General features: G+C 37.7%; 1 protein-coding gene across 1 annotated transcript in view; it reads right to left on the reverse strand.

Moving 5' to 3' along the window:
* Positions 1 to 10,198, reverse strand: part of RFX3 (regulatory factor X3) — a 236,731-nt gene extending 226,533 nt beyond the window's left edge. The window contains exon 1 of the mRNA XM_035029136.1: positions 9,049 to 10,198. The gene's annotated coding sequence lies outside the window, so the exon portion shown is untranslated. The remainder of the gene's footprint in view (positions 1 to 9,048) is intronic.
* Between the last annotated feature and the right edge of the window lie 1,511 nt (positions 10,199 to 11,709).

The following is an 11,709-nucleotide window of genomic DNA, read 5'->3' on the forward strand; positions in this document are numbered from 1 at the left end:
ATTACATTGTATGCAAACTGCACATCAATACAGCCAAATAAAAAATATAGCAATCAAACATACGGAAGATACACATTGGTGGAAATTTCTGATACCTTACCTATCCAAGAAAGAACGGCACTTTGTTTGATTTGAATATATAAAAATGCCAGTGCTAAAACAAAAAACAAAACAAAACAAAAAAAAAACCAAAAAACCAGTCTCTCTCTCGCAACGTTACAATTTCTATGCCTTTTTTTAAATTTCATTTATACTCACAAGGCAACTATATTACAATATGAAGACCTGCTTACTAAAGAAGGTATCTATATTTTAAAGGATGCTTTATTAAAATAGAAGACTCTTTAACTGATAATAACATGCAGGTCATTCTTTTCCAGAGGGAGTTCCCCCAAAGTCCTGATCGTCTGGAGACTTTACCTATAAATCAGAAAATATTAGTGGTCTGTCAGAATCGTAGTATCTCATGTCTAACAACCTGCCAATCCTTGTTCTAAACTTTTATCTCCTGGCAAATACGATATAAACCATTACTTATCAATATGTCAACTTGGACATATTACAAGTCACATTAAAACATCCTTAAAGAGGGGCGGCGCCTGAGTGGCTCAGTCGGTTAAGCATCTGCCTTTGGCTCAGGTCATGATTCAAGGGTCCTGGGATTGAGTCCAGCATCGGGCTCCCTGCTTATCCCTCTCCCTCTGCTCCTCCCCCCTGCTCATGCTCTCTCTCTCTCTCTCTCAAATAAATAATAAATAAATATCTTAAAAATATATATATCCTCAAAGAGTAACCACAAAATCAAAGCTATTATTCCTGTATTCCAGGAGCTTACAATACACCAGGGAAGACGAACCATGAGAGACGATGGACTCTGAAAAACAAACTGAGGGTTCTAGAGGGAAGGGGGGTGGGGGGATGGGTTAGCCTGGTGATGGGTATTAAAGAGGGCACGTTCTGCATGGAGCACAGGGAGTTATGCACAAACAATGAATCATGGAACACTACATCAAACATTAATGATGTAATGTATGGTGATTAACATAACAATAAAAATACTTTTAAAAAAACATTAAAAAAAATAAATTATTCTCACTAAAAAACAAAACAAAACAATACACCATGGAAGAAAAGCCATACCCAATGGACACTTTTATTAATAATCAAGATATTATATATACCAAAGTTGAGTGATGAGTGGGTAAAGACTGCAAGATTGCCATGGTTGAAAAGAAAGCAAAGTGGAGAGAATGAGATATGAGAGACTTGACCATTCCTGAACAAAGAGCTTGAAAAAAATAAACGACTGTGAGACTGATAGAGATTGGGCTATGTGAACAACATTTTCAGTGGAGAAAGTACAGACTACTTACCTGAATTGGAAGATTAGAGAGAAGTACAAGATAAGGCTGGGAAAGATAGGATTCAATTATCTAAGAACACCTATTATACGCCAGGCATAGTATAGAAATGGAGCTGTTTGGAAAGAAATTCTAGACTTAGGAATTTGGTCTTTTTACCCTGTAGTAGTAAAAGTAATGGTAACTTCACATTCATTATCTCAACCAATCTTCACAACAAATGATTTTATAAAATGGAGAAACAGAGGCCTAGGAAGGTCCATTTTTATGCTTAAGGTCATATAGCCAGAAACAGAGCCAAGGCAAAAAAGCCCACTGTTCTTTTCTTTGTCTATCTTCTATACCACTCAGCTCTTCTACTCAAGAAAACAATAAATCTTTTTTTTTTTTTTAAATAGTGTGATGTGAGGGGCACCTGGCTGGCTCAGTCAGTAGAGCATGTGACTCTCAATCTCAGGGTTGTGAGTTTGAGCCCCACACTGGGCATAGAGACCACTTAAAAAAATAAATAAAAATGTGATTTGATAAAAGCAATGTTTTAGTCAAAATACACATGGTCATGCTATACGGATTGAATTAGGAGGCAAAGAACATGGAAACAAGGAGATGTACCAGTACTGTCCTATGATAATCCAGGGGCAGTGGAAACAAAAGGAATGAAAGTCATCATTCATGGGACTGTACAAAAGATTCAACTACATTTCTTGTTTAAAAATGCCAACAGACTCAATGATACCTAGGAGACCAGTAGAGCGATTGATAAAATTGAAATGTCAACAAGTGGATCTATTTTGTAGTGGAAATTAACTACTGTGGTCAAATGATGCCCAAACAAAGATATTAGGTCAAATATTACATGAGTCTCAACTCCTTAAACCAAAATAACCCAAGGTTTACTGCCTGGATATTTTATTTACAGATATTTTTAATTGTGTATACTTAAAAAAATCTAGACCCTCCACCAACCCCCAAAGGTATCCATATTCATAAAGCCCAATAAGAGTTTATACCCACCCACTTTCCAGAAACCTCTAAGATAGTTGGTACACCTAAATCTAAAGATTTAATAAATATCTCTTTAATTAAATCTATCCTTGAATCAAGGCTTTCTTTCAGGGGATCAAGGTTATTTGCCAATCACAAGGAAATGCCCAAGGTATGGAACTAAGAAAGTGTTTTAAAATCTATTAAAAGATGAAATCCATCTTACCACTTACATGGAAATTATTTCTCAGGACAAGGTTCCTTTTTTAACTTCTCCCAAGATTCTAACAAATTCATCTATGATATTAGTTAATTGGCAAGAACATTGGACTAGTAGCTCTTCAATAGCTATAAATCAATATCCAACAGATAAAGTAGTCTTTAAAAGGGGATAACAAAGAGGGTTAGGACCAAGGAAGGAAGAGGTGAGCCCAAATAAAATCATATCCAGGCTTGAGTGAAAAACACAGAGGTCAGTGCTACTCTTTGCAATGGCCAGTAGAGGCTGCCCATGTACAAGAACACGTAGGGCTCCCCCTCGACCCCCACAGACACGGCAGGAGGTATCACCCAAACAAAAAAGCATTTGCCTGATATAAGATGAAGACCAGCATTTGGAGCTCATCATAGAGCAGTCACCAAGAGTCTTTTCAACCACAGCTTCTGGGCATGTGTCAGAGGAACAAAGAAAATGCAGAGTATTTTGAGCACTTTTGAAAGAGGATCACACTTAGCCACTCTGACCAAAAGAAACCATCAAGCCCTATAGGACTACCTTTCCAGAGATGAAACTTCAGAGATGTGAAAATGGTATTTTCACTTAAGCATACCTCGATTTATAGTCTTTAAATCCTCCTTCGAATAGATGTATCATTTGGCTTCTTCAAATAAGGTGACTTGGTTACAGCTGAAGGAGATTTTCAGCTACTGGGTGCAAAGTTGTAATCTGATCTACAATTTGAAAGTCTCAGTCTTAAATTACAAATATTAATATGCTTAAAAGGAATCCCCTCCTCTGACAGTCAGGTGAAATTCTGTCCGTTGGTGTCCCTGACCCAAAGCCAAGAACATAAACACTCAAATACACCAAGTGGCAACCAATTTTTTAGAATTCATTTGGTGTGGGGCGCCTGGGTGGCTCAGTCGTTAAGCGTCTGCCTTCGGCTCAGGTCATGGTCCCAGGGTCCTGGGATCGAGCCCTGCATCCTGCTTGGTGGGAAGCCTGCCTCTCCCTCTCCCACTCCCCCTGCTTGTGTCCCCTCTCTCGCTGTGTCTCTCTCTGTCAAATAAATAAATAAAATCTTTAAAAAAAAAAAAAAAAAGAATTCATTTGGTGAACCTGCTCTACAATTTTAAGAAATATGCATCTGGCCCTTTTTGAGCTCCAAACACTGCTATTTCTTGTAGAGAGGAACTTTGCTGTCAATCATTGTTCGCGTTTGCCACGCAAATATGTGCTGCCACTTTCACCTGTCACTCCTATTACATGTAATGTAGGCAGCTTAGCACTAAATCAATTTAAGGAACGGCACAAGTTAAATACATACAGTATTATGATGATGACAGAAGAGGCAATGAATGTCTTGCAGCTCCATTTGCTTTCTTTGTTAAGGAAGAAAAAGCTAATTATCTGTAGCTGTCAACCATGAAGACCCAGACCTATTTAAATCAAACATTAGCCTTGGACAACTGAAAACATTTCTCATGTTTTTGCCCGACTGTTTTCTTTTTGCACAAAAACATAATTTCATTACAAAATACTAAACGTTCTGAAGGACAATGTAAAAACAAGTGGAAAAAATGTAAAGCCACACATTGGCATGCCTTCTCACAACCAAACTAATATTTCAAAAAACTGACTGCCAGTTTTTTGTAATACCCATTCTCTAATTAGTATAGTCCAAATTTAGACAGATGTAAAGCCTCTCCACACAAATTCATATGAAGAAAAGTCTACTTCATGAAAGCCCACATACTACTGGTTACAATGAAATTATGTCACAGAGGATCAAGGGAGAAATTCTGTCCATTTATTTAATTAACGAGAGAGAGAAAGAGAGAGAGAGAGAAACACAGTCCACAGTTGAAATGCTGATAAGTGACAGAAAATTCACACTGAATCATGGGCTTCTGGTTTGTAGATTATTCTCTTTATTTATTGAGCCTTCTTTCTTTGATCCAGTCCCATTAGAATCTAGAAGCAGTTACTAGTTGGTTTTGAATTTTCACTTTTCAGATTTAAGGATGAACTTGTATATTTCTAGGATACCAAATAAGAACTCAAAGAAAGAAAAACAAATCTATTATCATCAATATATGAACTATGGAATAATCTAACATTGTGCTCTGAAAAGTACAAAACAGTCATTATTCTTGATTAGGAATGTAAATATCCTCCACGTTTGCTCTTACTGAGTTTTCCATGATAAAACATTATTTTCTGCTCTTTTCTTTAGAAGAGACCTTCTCACAGGAGTATACTTAATAGTATTTCATGATTTCATATTTAAAAAACTGCCCATCTAGCTTTCTAATGCATTCTAAACACATGTAACCCCAACAGAAGCAAAACCAACACAGATAAATGGAAACTCAATAATGAGAGACAAAAATTTGACAAATGGCCCAACACAATTACAGTTTTAAAAATAACAACTCCATATGCAAGTCCCTAAACCACCATCAAAGGGAAGCCTTTTCTAACTACACCTGACTCGCAACTCCAAGATTCTGATTTGCCACAACTCCTCCCTGCAATCTTAAGGAATCACTATTTGCTGGAGATGGGGAGAAAAGGTTAAGAACCGTTAGTATAAAAAATATAAAAAGCCAACTCATCTCAGGTCCCAAGAACCACCTGTGAAAACGGTTAAGGTGTAGATATAGACGTGGCCTGCGTGGCAGGTAAAGAAGTACAGTTAAGTAGGTACACCGTACCGAACACTAAGTACATTTCCCACTGTCCCAAAACTAGTAAGGGACAGAATCAAGACTGCATCCCAGCTTTTGACACCAAAGCCCAGGCTCTTTTCACTACATGATACTATCTCCAAGCAGAATTCTTCTCTCGCTTTACATTTTTAGAAATCTGTGTCTATCAAGATTGAGACACGGTTGACATCCTTTTCAATTAATGATGCTAGTGACCGTGCTAGTCTGTATGCACATAAATACGGCAGAAATGACAAAAATATGATTAGGAGGATGCCCTCTGTCTTAAAATAAGGAGGGTAGGATGATCTTCAAGGGTCCTGTTAGCACTAACATTCTAATATTCTTTGGGTTATTTATCTTGCTAAGATATTTGGGAACAGATATGAAGCCTCTGGCTATAACTTTTCTAATTTTCTGAAATCTGTTCAAATTATAATTCCCAAATCAGCAAACTACTCCATCACAGAGCAATGCCAAGTGCAGATCTGTCCTGCTCACAAGTCAGGACAGCTACCACCATGTACAAGATGCCACCATAACCACGGCATTCACTTGTACATCACCGTGACTTTGTCACATGCTCCCTCATTTGGTTCTCAGAACAACCCTGTAATGAAATAAGGCAGGTAATACAATTCTGGCCTCATTTTACAAAGGAGAAAACTGAGACCCAGAGAACTTAAATGACTTGGTCAAGGATCCTTACAAAGTACGGAAAAGCCAAGTCTAAAACACAGGCCTCCTGACTCCGAGTCCACTGTTTCTTCTGTTACTGTTGGCTCTTTGAAATGTATCCCTGAAGCCTTTCTATGACCACCCTGTGTACTCTGGTCTCTCTAAACCTGAACTTCACAGAGTATAATTGAGCTCGTGAAGGCACTGTTTATGTGTGATACAGTAACTTATGTTTCCAGTACAGAATTTTTATTTTCTAACATATTTGTCTTAGATGGTCAAAAAGATCCCCACTCGGATTTTGAATGTTCAAGATTAAGACTTCTAATTATTAGAAAAATTCTACTTGAAGAAAAGATGCCTAATTTGGGAGCTTGCTAAATTAGAAATCAGCCTTCTCTTGATGGACATCCACTTAATAGGACAGACAGTGGTATGCCTCTGTCTTTAAGTCCTCAGAATCTCTCTACCAAAACACACTGCCGATACTGAAGGCCAGAATGACCTCATTTAGCAAAGCAGCTTCTTGCCCTTTCATTAGGCCCTAATCTAAATTAGAGTATGAAGACATAAGGCTCTGTACTTGTGACTGGCTCATGATAAAGGGCATTGGCTGGCCATGTGGCCTGATGAAGTCCCGGGACACAGAGGGTCTTTTTTGGACTTTATCAATCTTAGAGCAAGCAATTTATTTTGAGCCAGAAAAATAAAATATAATCTTGGGCCATCTGGTTCTGTAGCACTCTTTATTTGTTTAGAAAGGTCACTGTTGTCAAGTTATTGAATGTTATCTCTGGAATTGACAGGAAGAGAGAAGTTTTTGAAAGCAGGCCAGGAATATTAAAGCACCGGATATTAAGGTGTAAAGTAGTATTTAAAAGCCTGGGCCTTGGCGTTAAACAGACCACAGTTCAAATCCCAGCTCCACCACCCACCAGTCAAATGACCTTGGGCAAGTCATCAGCCTTCTTAATCCATTTTTCCCATCTATAAAATCTAGATAGTAACACTCAAGGAATGTTATATAAATGGTAACATGACGTTACATATATATTCCTAGCTTGTAGTTACCATTCAAAACTTATTCAATAATTATTATTTTCTGTGTAATTTTTTGATCTCATTTTTCTTCGGTTTTGTATGAAATTATAATTTTCATTACTTTTATAAACGCTTCTCTAGACGGCAAAGTGGAATTTAAAGACAGACTCGTAATTTATGCTCTGCGTATCAGATATGTGGACTGAGATCCTAATCCTAACAAAGGCTTCACTCTATCTCAAGCATTTAAGCAATATTCATTACTTTTTAAAATCAAGTTTATGGCAGCTACTACTTTCTCGGTGGAACGACTAGACTGCTGTGTCACTGAAAAATGAATGCTAACCAAGATCAAATCCATATATAAACATATTCAGTGGAACTGGACACCTGTTAGAGTATCCTAATACTGTTACACAATAGTTATTTTCTTTGGGTTAGGTAGTCTTCTATTAATGTCTCATAGCCGTACTATGACCCTACAAATCGCAGTAACAAGATGATCCAGAGTTGATTTAGACAGGCTATTTAGGCCTTGTCCCTTTCTGAGATGAACAAATAATTTAAACATACATTTAAAAAAGCAGCTCAATCAAACTTCCATCAGGGATGCTGCCAAAGACCAATGTTTCCAATTCAGCAGGTCAGATTCCAGATCAATTTATGTAACCCCTAAAGTATCTCCATGGTGGGCAAATATTTCCCTTGCACTTTAGTACAAATGGCCATCACGATGTGTTGAATTGACTTATTCCCACATATGACTATTTCCCCATAATCAAAGGAGGCACCCTAAGCTGGACCAAAAGCTATATGTATTAGGCTAGGAAAGAACATATCCATCTGTTTTCAACTCAAGTATCAGCTGCTACATAGTTCCCTATTTGGTGTAAACCATAATAGGCACACATCTTCCCTATGAACCGCTCAGTGGGATCTCTATTTTCTTCATAATATTGACCTAAAACATGTGGGAGGTTTTTAAAAACAAATTTCAAGTTCCAATGTCTAGCAAAAAGAACTACTTACAAGCCAACAAAAGTCAAAAACACGCACACTGCGTTAAGGGCTATAAAGATAAATAGATCAGAGAGAACTATGAGCCTATATAGAAAAACATATACGAGAAGCTCTCTTGACCAACCTTCATTGACCCAACTTGCTGTATGAAACCATTCTCTCCATTTCCTTGCCAGCCACAATGAAAGATACCCCAGGGCATGCTGAAAACAGACTACTCTCTGGAGTGTCCCTCAGAGTTCTGCTCCCAAGAGTTGAGTTGTATGTACTCCCAACACCAGTAGTATTTGTTCCAAAACCTCATTAGGGGAGTTTTATTGTTAGTGTAATTAGCTAATCTAATTAAATATTAGATCAGCCATGAAAGTAAAAATAAACAGGAGTCTATCCTCAAAAACTAAATCAGAAGCTTAGGAAAAACTTAAAGGTAAGTCACTACAAACATTGCTGTTAAAATAGGTAAAAGAAATAGAAAAATAGGGGAATTCTAAAATATAGAATGGTGGTTCTCAAACTTCAGAGTGGAGGCCTTATGAAAACAGATGCCTGAGCACCACTCCCTTAGGGTCTGATTCGGATACGGGCCATTTAAGTGCCACAGGAGTATGAAAATGCTTTCACCTTTGCTGTAAGAGGGAAATCCTAACATGATAGCCTCCTTGGTTAAGACTTCCTAAAAACACAAGCTCGCATTATCGATGAATCCTTTGTGAAAATTAATTAAAGGACACCTCATTTAGAATGGAGTTGGGAGGTCAGCAGGGGTAGCCATCAGGCCCTACCACTCCTCTTCAGTTGCAAATCCAGCAGGAAGAGACCAGGCCCTACAGACAAACTACTATTCTAGTGGGAGGAAAGCATCTTCCTGCCCTGGCAAGAGTGGAGCCAATGAGAGACATGCACAACCCAGCCAATGAGAAGCCACGACCAGCCAATGAGAAACCAGGTTACCTGGAAGTCCCAGTTTACTGCAGTGGGCGTTCTGTTTGTACCAGCCCTCCCAACTGCCCCTTTCCTCTATAAAAGAACGTACCTCTCCTTTGTTCTCCAGACTTGCCAATGGTTCTGCCATAGCTTGTACCTTCCAGGTTGCAATTCGCTGCTAGTCCCAAATAAACCCGTTTTTGCTGGTAAAATAACTGGTGGCGTTATTTTTAAGGTTAACACCTTTAAAATAAAAGGTTAAGTATCACGATCCAATTTACAGAGGAGATTTCTGACTCAGAGAGGAAAAGAAACATATCCAAAGGTGTAATTCAGCCAAGCAGCAGTGTCAATGTGTTTCCCTCCCCACCGCGCCCAATCTTACAACCACACAGTATAATTTTTGGAAGAATCAAAGGCAGGTTAGAAACAACACTGGAGTCCTAATCAATCTAAACATCTGTAAAACATAAAATGCTCACACTGATACAGCTGTAAGGACTAGATAACATTATAAGCATTATATCTGCTGCCTTGAACATAATTCATAGACATCATCTATAATCTGTACTTACTATTAAAGGTCTAGACAGGATCATCAAATATAGCGCACTGGAAGGTAGCTGGTCTACCAGCACTGAAGCAAAGCTTTTGGCAATACAACTCCACTTAGGCAAGAAATCTGTGGAGAATGGATGACAGAAAGATTCACAAGCAGATGCAGCAGGGCAAGTGATATTGAGACAACCAATGTTCAGAGTCAAAGAAGCACATTAGTTACACATCAAAGTAATGCATCTACAGATGTAACATTTATGGACTTCTTGGAAATAAGACCAAAGCCATCCAGTGACAGTAATCCCTAAACTTGTCAAGTTTATAATTTTAGAAACTAGAGGTAAAGACAAAAAAAAGGGGGGGGGGCAGCTTAACTCTGTCTTATAAGGTGGCAATATGTTCATGTGGTATCATATGAATTCCAGAAGTAAAGAGGACTTGCAGGAAGAACCTAGGAATGATTAGAATGGCCACTGTTAGGAAGGAAGGAAGGAAAAAAGAAAAGAAAAGAAAGAAAAGAGAAGAGAAGAGAAGAGAGAAAAACAAAAAATACAAAAACAGAAAATAACAAGTGTTGGCTAGGATATAGAGAAACTGAAATGCTTGTAAACTGTTTGTAGGAATGTAAAATAGTGTAGCCATTATGAAAAACAGTATGGAAGTTCCTCAAAAAATTAAAAACAGACTTAGCATATATACAATCAAGCAATCCCACTTCTGGATGTAGATCCAAGAAAGTTGAAAACAGAATCTCAAAGAGATAGTTGCTCCCCCATGTTCATTGCAACATTATTCACAATAGCCAAAAGGTGGAAGCAACCTAAGTGCCCATCAATGGATGAATGGATAAAGAAAACATGGTATACATATACAATGAAACATTATTCACTCTTAAAAAAGAAAGAAATCCTGTCAAATGCTACAACCTGGATAAACCCTGAGGACATTATGCTAAGTGAAACAAGACAGTCACAAAAAACCAAATACTGAATGATTCCACTTATCTGAGATATCTAAAATTGTCAAACTCTAAGAAACAAAGTAGAATAGTGGTATCAGAGGCTGAGGGGAAGAAAAAAAAAGGGGAGGTAATCTTCAGTGGGTATAGAGTTTCAGTTTTACAAGATGAAAAATTCTAGAGGTCAGGTGTACAACAATGGGCATACAGCTAAGACTACTGAACTGCACACTTAAAAACAGCTGATATGATTTTTAAAAACTAAGAATAAAAATGCCTCGAAAAAGGTACTAGAAAAAAGTATTAGAAATGTTCAATATAACTTGCTTAAGAAAACAAGAGTCTCACAAGAGTAGATTCGATTTTAATCCTTGTAATCTCTCAGTAACACTGATTTCTGTATGATTCAAGGAATCTATGACTTAAATGTGTTATTTGTAATGGAAAGGAGGTATGCCACATGGGAATTACTGGGAGGTCTTTAAAAATATTACTTATTCCCACCCAGAGAGATGTTCCCAGTTGAGTGAGCCATTATTACAGATGCCACTGTGCTATATTCTTCAACTGTGCTGGGACTGAAAACAGATTGAGAATTTCATTTTTAAATGATTGTTTAAACCAGCAGTAAGAAAATTCAATTTCATCACTTTTCCTATAATAAGGAAATTACATGTATTATTTGATATAATTAAACTGTCTTCATACCATAAAGCTAAACATCGGTTTTATTTTCTGAAGGCATGTGTAATAGAATTGTGGCAGCTCTACATGCAATGAACAATGCTTGTGATGAGGTCAGATCTCCACGGAGCTGGGCACCCATGGAGAACAGAATCAACAATATACAGAAAACGGAGATAGAAATACCTCTCAAGGCTTCTGAAATATTCTGCCCAGAACATTTCTCCATTCAACAGTGCTTTCCTATGTGCATTTATCTTCAGATGCATTTTTCCCAGCATCTACTCTGCTCTCCAGAGCCCTTTGCTCATCTTTTCTTTTCCACACTTAGAGGAAGGAAAAGGACTCAATTTTCCATACCCAAGCTTTCAGTAACAAAATAAAGGGTATCTCTCATTTCCATATACTGCTGTTTCATCTCCAGGGAAACAAAGCTACAACTTGAGAACCAAGGGTTAATGGAATCACTTCACACTGACTTCACTTTGGTGCATTTTCCTTATACCATATTTTAAAAATCTATTGATAAATGTCTGGTGGTATCACAAAATCAAGCCCCATAAAAGGATC

The sequence above is a fragment of the Mirounga leonina genome, unplaced genomic scaffold (assembly GCF_011800145.1).
Source record: "Mirounga leonina isolate KUSES-001 unplaced genomic scaffold, KU_Mleo_1.0 Mir_224, whole genome shotgun sequence".
Taxonomy (NCBI): Eukaryota; Metazoa; Chordata; class Mammalia; order Carnivora; family Phocidae; genus Mirounga; species Mirounga leonina.